The sequence below is a fragment of the Pagrus major genome, chromosome 19, assembly GCF_040436345.1.
Source record: "Pagrus major chromosome 19, Pma_NU_1.0".
NCBI lineage: Eukaryota > Metazoa > Chordata > Actinopteri > Spariformes > Sparidae > Pagrus > Pagrus major.
The window spans coordinates 12,200,712-12,206,711 of NC_133233.1; positions in this window are offsets into that span (position 1 = coordinate 12,200,712).

Here is a 6,000-nt window from a genome sequence, read left to right on the forward strand (position 1 = left end):
TCTCATCCTGTTTCCTGTCATTTCTCAGGCTGTCCTATCAAATAAAGCCAAAAAAAAAACTTTAAAAAATCAAGAAATATACGGCAGTTTGTTTCCGTGTGTGTGGGCCTGAAGACAGATTCATTTACTTTCAAGCATTGAAATAGTTTGACATTTTGTGAAGCAAGCTTATTTGCTTTCTTGCCGAGAATTTCATTATTAGATTGATACCACTCTCATGTCTATAAGGTAAATATGTTTTGTTAACTTTGGAAAGACCTGGGCAATATCTCCAGTCCTTGTGCTGAGGATTTATGTCTTATATCATACAGTATGTCTGTATGCTAAAAATGAAGCTAGCCAGTAGTGAGCACACCATTGTCTGTGGGCCTATGTGTTCAGCCAACTAACTTATCTGTAGCCATATCTGTATCAGGAATCGATGGGACTTAAACCCAAAAAGTGGGCAGTACTTAAACAGGAAGTTGATAATTTAAAGCTGAGATTGAGTCATGAAACCCAATTGAAAAATCCTATTCGCTTTCTGACAAGGTACCCAGGGCGATGCTAACATCTGGCTTAGCCTGCCAAATACGCCATCCCTGCAGCACTCTATTCATATGCGTTGATCAGAAATGGCTTTATTTAGTATTTGTTACAAAACTATTTAGAGAAACATTGATTTGAGCTTCAAATCAATGTTTCACAAGAAAAAAAGGTTGTTTTTTTTTAAATAAAATTAAATGAATACTTTTCAGTCAGCAACCCAAGGAGAATTTCCTTCATCACAAGTACAAATATTGGCACATTATACTTAGATGATACTCGTACTTGTGAAGTACATCAGATACAAGATCAGATACTCATTTTAGCTGAGTCTCTCCGCCTACTGGCAGGCAACTTATTATATTAGCTCATCCTGTAGTGAGAGGAAAACAGTGAGCCTGTCCAAAAGAATCAAAATCTGTCTAGCAGCAAGTCTAAAGGTCACTACTCAACACATTTTATATTGTTTGTTTAATTTTTTACAAAAACCAAAGTTTAAAAATGCTATTTCCTACTATTTCCGAGGGATTACGAGATCATCTTGTCTCGGGCACGGGCAAGACACACGGCAGGCTCGGCTAAAAGATCTATAGTGAGCTTAAGAGGTGCACGGTTGGCAGATTTTGTTACCTGTGTTCTGTTTGTTTCCCTCTGTTTCCAGTTATGCCTAGTTAAATCTAACAGGCTGCTGGGTGTTGTCTTCTTTTTAACGAACATCCCAGCAACAAAGCAAAGAAGCATATTTCCTAAAATGTCACACTTGCTCTAACATATTTTTTATATCAGATTGATATACTCTCACAGTACCGATATTACGAGTAGAAGTATTTCCCAAAATATCTATTCCCTTACAAAACTTCGACACGCGTACATGTGCCACTGAGTAAGAAAACACAGTGAGTGCTGCCTTCTTGAACTCTTTCCAGTCGACATCAAAGATATTTTTTGTCTTAACTGTTATGACTACTATGACCATATTCCTGCTCTGGTTTGGTCCACTGTGCTGACATGAAGGTGTCGGCAGTATGAGATATACCACCCACTGAAGTTTATTTGAGCTATTATATCAAAAAATGGCCTTGACATCCACTCATGACCCACAGTTCTCGCTACGCTCTCATATTCCAGCTGCTGCTACAGTGAAACACAACTGCCTTTATAGTTAATTGGGAGTGAAAAATGATATATGAGATTATTTTTCTTGAGTTTTGCACACTATAAATAACATCTACACACAAGCCCAAAGGGGCTCTATTGTTACCATGGCCAGCCAGTAACCACACATCACTATTTAATCTCAACATGTCATTTAGCTGTGGTAAATATGACCAAATTGCTGCTGACACATTTTATATTTTGCCCGATGAAGTGGAGGCTGCATAGTTGTGGGTGTCTACTGGTTACCCATTGTTGATGGTCAGGCACCTTGCCAGGCCGGCTACAGCATGGTGTAATAGGAAAAAGAAAGATTAATGGACCCTGGGGACCCAAGGACATTCTGTTTATTTTCTTAATTGCCTGAAGTTCGTGGCTGAGAGTGTGAGGGTCGGCAGGTGGTAAACAGGGCGAAAGTGAGAACTGAAAGACTGTGAATAGCACAGAGGAGGAGTGTGTGTGAACTTGAAAATACTGCCTGCTATAGCCGATTCAGAAAGTGAGCAGTAACTCAAGGCAGGGTGCTAACTTTCTTCATGACGTGTCTTTGTGATCTACAAGCGCATTTCCTCAATGCAAAACTGCTCCAATCATAACAAATACACTGTCGTGTAGGCTCATACAGGATATGGAAAGGACACCAAAATAGTTTCCTGTGACCATCTTGATTCTCTCAGCTGTTAAAAAAGTGAATTAAGTTGTTTAACTTTACCCTTTTTTCTGGTAACAAGGCTAAAGTTTAAAGGGAAATACATGTATTCACCTTTCTGCCGAGAGTTAGATGAGAAGATGGATACCACTCCCATATATGTGTGAAGCCTGGCTTTGTCCAAAAGTGGCAAAATCCATCTACCAGCATCTCTTAATTTTGCTCATCGACGTGGCATATCTTCTTTGTTTAATCGCTAAAAAAACAGAAGCGTAAAAACGACACAAGGTTATGTCTTGGGCTATTTCTTCCTTGAGTAGTGACCTCATGAAGAAATAGTCACACCCCCATAAAACTACAAGTTTATGTTTCTACACTTGTTTTCTTCTTTTCTTAATAGACTACATAAATAAGATAGAACAGGTTAATTAGCTGCAGCTGCTGGTAGGCTGATTAGAAATGCTTGAACAGAGCCAGGCCAGTAGTTTTTCTGTTTTCCAATTGTGCTAAGCTAAGCTAATTGGCGGCTGGCTGTAGGAATTTCATCATTTAAGTGGCAAGGCCACCTGTCTCACTCACATAAAAAACATCAGCTAGCTTGCAAGCGTTTGCTAACGTAACCTTTGTTAACATTAACTCAATGCTACAAACATTAATGTTCTTTGCAGAAACTTTGCAGAAATTCTTGTCTTGGTGCCTCCGATCTTCTCACTTCTTCTCAGACAAAAAAAGGCATATTTTTCATAGTGTTTCACCATTGTTTTAAATGTTTCCCTGATCACCACAAAATTCAAACAAATTGCAGAAATTATACTGACTCTCCTCTCTAACAGCTGTGGACTACCTCTCACAAACAGTAAAGTTGGGTCTGCTTTTCAGCACTGCCAAGGAACACACTGAGAAATCCCTTCAGAAGACTTTCTGGAATAAGAGGCTATTTCTGACCAAATCTAATTCTGTCATGTAAACTTATGGGAATCACCTTGTTGGACACTCGACCTCTCTGTAAAAATGTTTTAAGCACCATCTTCCCATCATGCGATCCAAAGCCAGACGTGTTTCCATTAGGAACTTGACTCATGGCAGTATCATATCCGGGACACAGGATGTGACCAATGGAGGGGAACCAATGTCATTAACAGACAGCTTAGTAAAGCCACTGCAGCAGGCACCTGTGCTGGGAAAAGACAGCGGGGAAAGGACAATCCCACATGATTGGAACAACTCCAGAAACAAACGTCAAGGGATAGAAGTCGGAAAACGCCTTGTCTTTTCATCTGGGTGGCTAAAAGAGGAAGTACGGTGTGTGAGACGGAAGAATAAGAGACAGACGGAGAGTGAATAAATGAGAATGAAAGAAAGTTAAATGGTGATTGTAAAAACTATTTAGGAAAGGAAAGAAAGGTGTGTGTTAGAGAGAGAAATTGGATAAATGAGGGATGGGGGATATGGGAAATGGTCATGGTGGTTGTGGATTACCATGACAACTCCCGCTGTATCCCAAGTGTTTTTATGTTCGACTGCTCTCTGCTGGATCCAGTCGGATGACTAAAGCTGCGCCAAGTCTCCTGAGGTATCTACAGTATTGGAATTACCATCATTTTCCACAAGGCCTGTGTACTTACGGGATCCTGCTGTTTTCCCACTGCTGGAAACGTCACACAGAAGCTGTAAACAGCTTGGATATTGACAGGTGCGACTGGAAATTGCTGTTGTTTGAGAGAAAACATGTTCCTGCAAGAAAAAAATAAATAAAAATCTTGTTTGGCTTCTACCATCATGAAACTGAATTAACACATAAATGGGCACATGATGATTAAATTGATACAAGTATTAGCAAAGCATTACAATTGTATACAGGAGATGTTTTCCTGACAACAGCAGCAATGCACGATGACAGGACTTGGTGTTCATCTGTAAGATTTATTCACTGAGAATGCACATCAGAGATTGACTCAGTTTAATGCATGCAAGACATGTCGATTACATATTATTGGCTAACATTAGCATGTTTGCATACAAAAACAAATCTGCCATGGTGGGCAGGTTACCTGAAGTTTTTACCTGCTGCAGACATTTACTCTGTATTCAGCAGGTGGCAGGTGCAAAATTCATTCCTTGCCTGTGACTGAGAACAAGTCAGCTCTTATCCTTGTTAATTTGCAAGCTTATATTTGACAGTAACTCTTACATGAAGTAGGGGTGTCCGGATTGATACAGAAATATCGATACATCTGATCCCAAATGTCTCAGTTTAGGATCGATTTTCATATTAAAAGATTGATATCTAAGCTCTGTAATTTAGGGAAAATGTGTATGGTACTGGTGTCAGGTTTTACTTGCTATCACACATCACTAATATGTAGTTTATAGTTATTTATAGAAAAGATATGATCTGATGACTTTTTACTTCAAGTTCAACTGACAAGCTGGATCGAAGACATCATCTTTTTACGCCTGAATGACCAATTATTGCCTCTCGCACCAAATGATTTTCTACAGTACGCCGTAGAGTTTCATTTCCTGTGCAAAACACAAACACATTGACTTTCTGATCCTGTTCACACACCGCTAATGGTGCCTGTACTGCACTGCAGTTTGTTAAGCATTTGGACATGTCACCTGAGGTGAGACAACACAGGTGGTGACAGGACCCACCTCGACTTGGACTTTGCCTTTCACGGACGCTTCTTGGTGGAGAGCCCTCATTGTAAAAAGCCCCACTTCCTGCTGGTAAAGCCATCAGAGTATACAGGCCAGATTGTGCAGGGGCTGATGTGGGGCAGAAAAAGTGAGAAGCCGGTAGAGAATAATAGAGAAGAGGAGAAAAGACACGGACATCCTGGTGTATAGAACTTTTAGGGCCTTTGGAAACTCGACGTGTTAAAGTTGTGATATTTTTCTTGTTCAGATTATATATGGACGGAAGCTTGAGATGTTTTACGTCTCATAAATCTTTTAAAGGGTTTAGTGAAGTATTAATCCATCCCTTTTAGCATTATCAAATGGTATATGCTACATAAATACATATCATGGTATTAATATGAAGAGAGACCCCCTTGAAGCCCACACAACTGGAAAGAATCCACTCTGCTAAAGAGTCCTTGAGCAAGTCATGAAATGAAATGCTACCAGCTCCATGGCTGCTGCTTTGAAGGCGGGCCCAGCTTCTGAAATAGAAAACAGAATTTCCCCACAAAGATCAATAGAGGATTACAGACGGCTCGTGTCCAAGAAAAGAACATGCTAGGTTGCTCTTACATGCATCCAAATATCATTGACGACCTACAAATCAAGCGGCTGCCATGAAGGCTTGAAGCGACAAGGAAAATAGGGCTCTAAAGTGATATTTCAGCAGACACTATTTCATGTGAGACGAGCCATAAATGTCATCAATAGCCAATGAGGCTTCACTTTGCCTCACTGAGCAAAAGCCATATATAAAGACTGTCCATGCTTTTATTCTTTTTGGAAATACTTCAAGACACGTTAAGAGCGCCCCAGTACCTGCCTTCATCGCGTCAAGGTTTGTTTTTATTTTTCTCCGCTTTTTGAAAAAAAAAAAAAGAAGAAATTACAGATGCTGTCACCCACTTACTGGTACTCCCGCTTGCTCTCATGGAAAATGTAAAAGGGGCCCAGCCTCGTTGAGGTCAGGCTGACATTGCCAG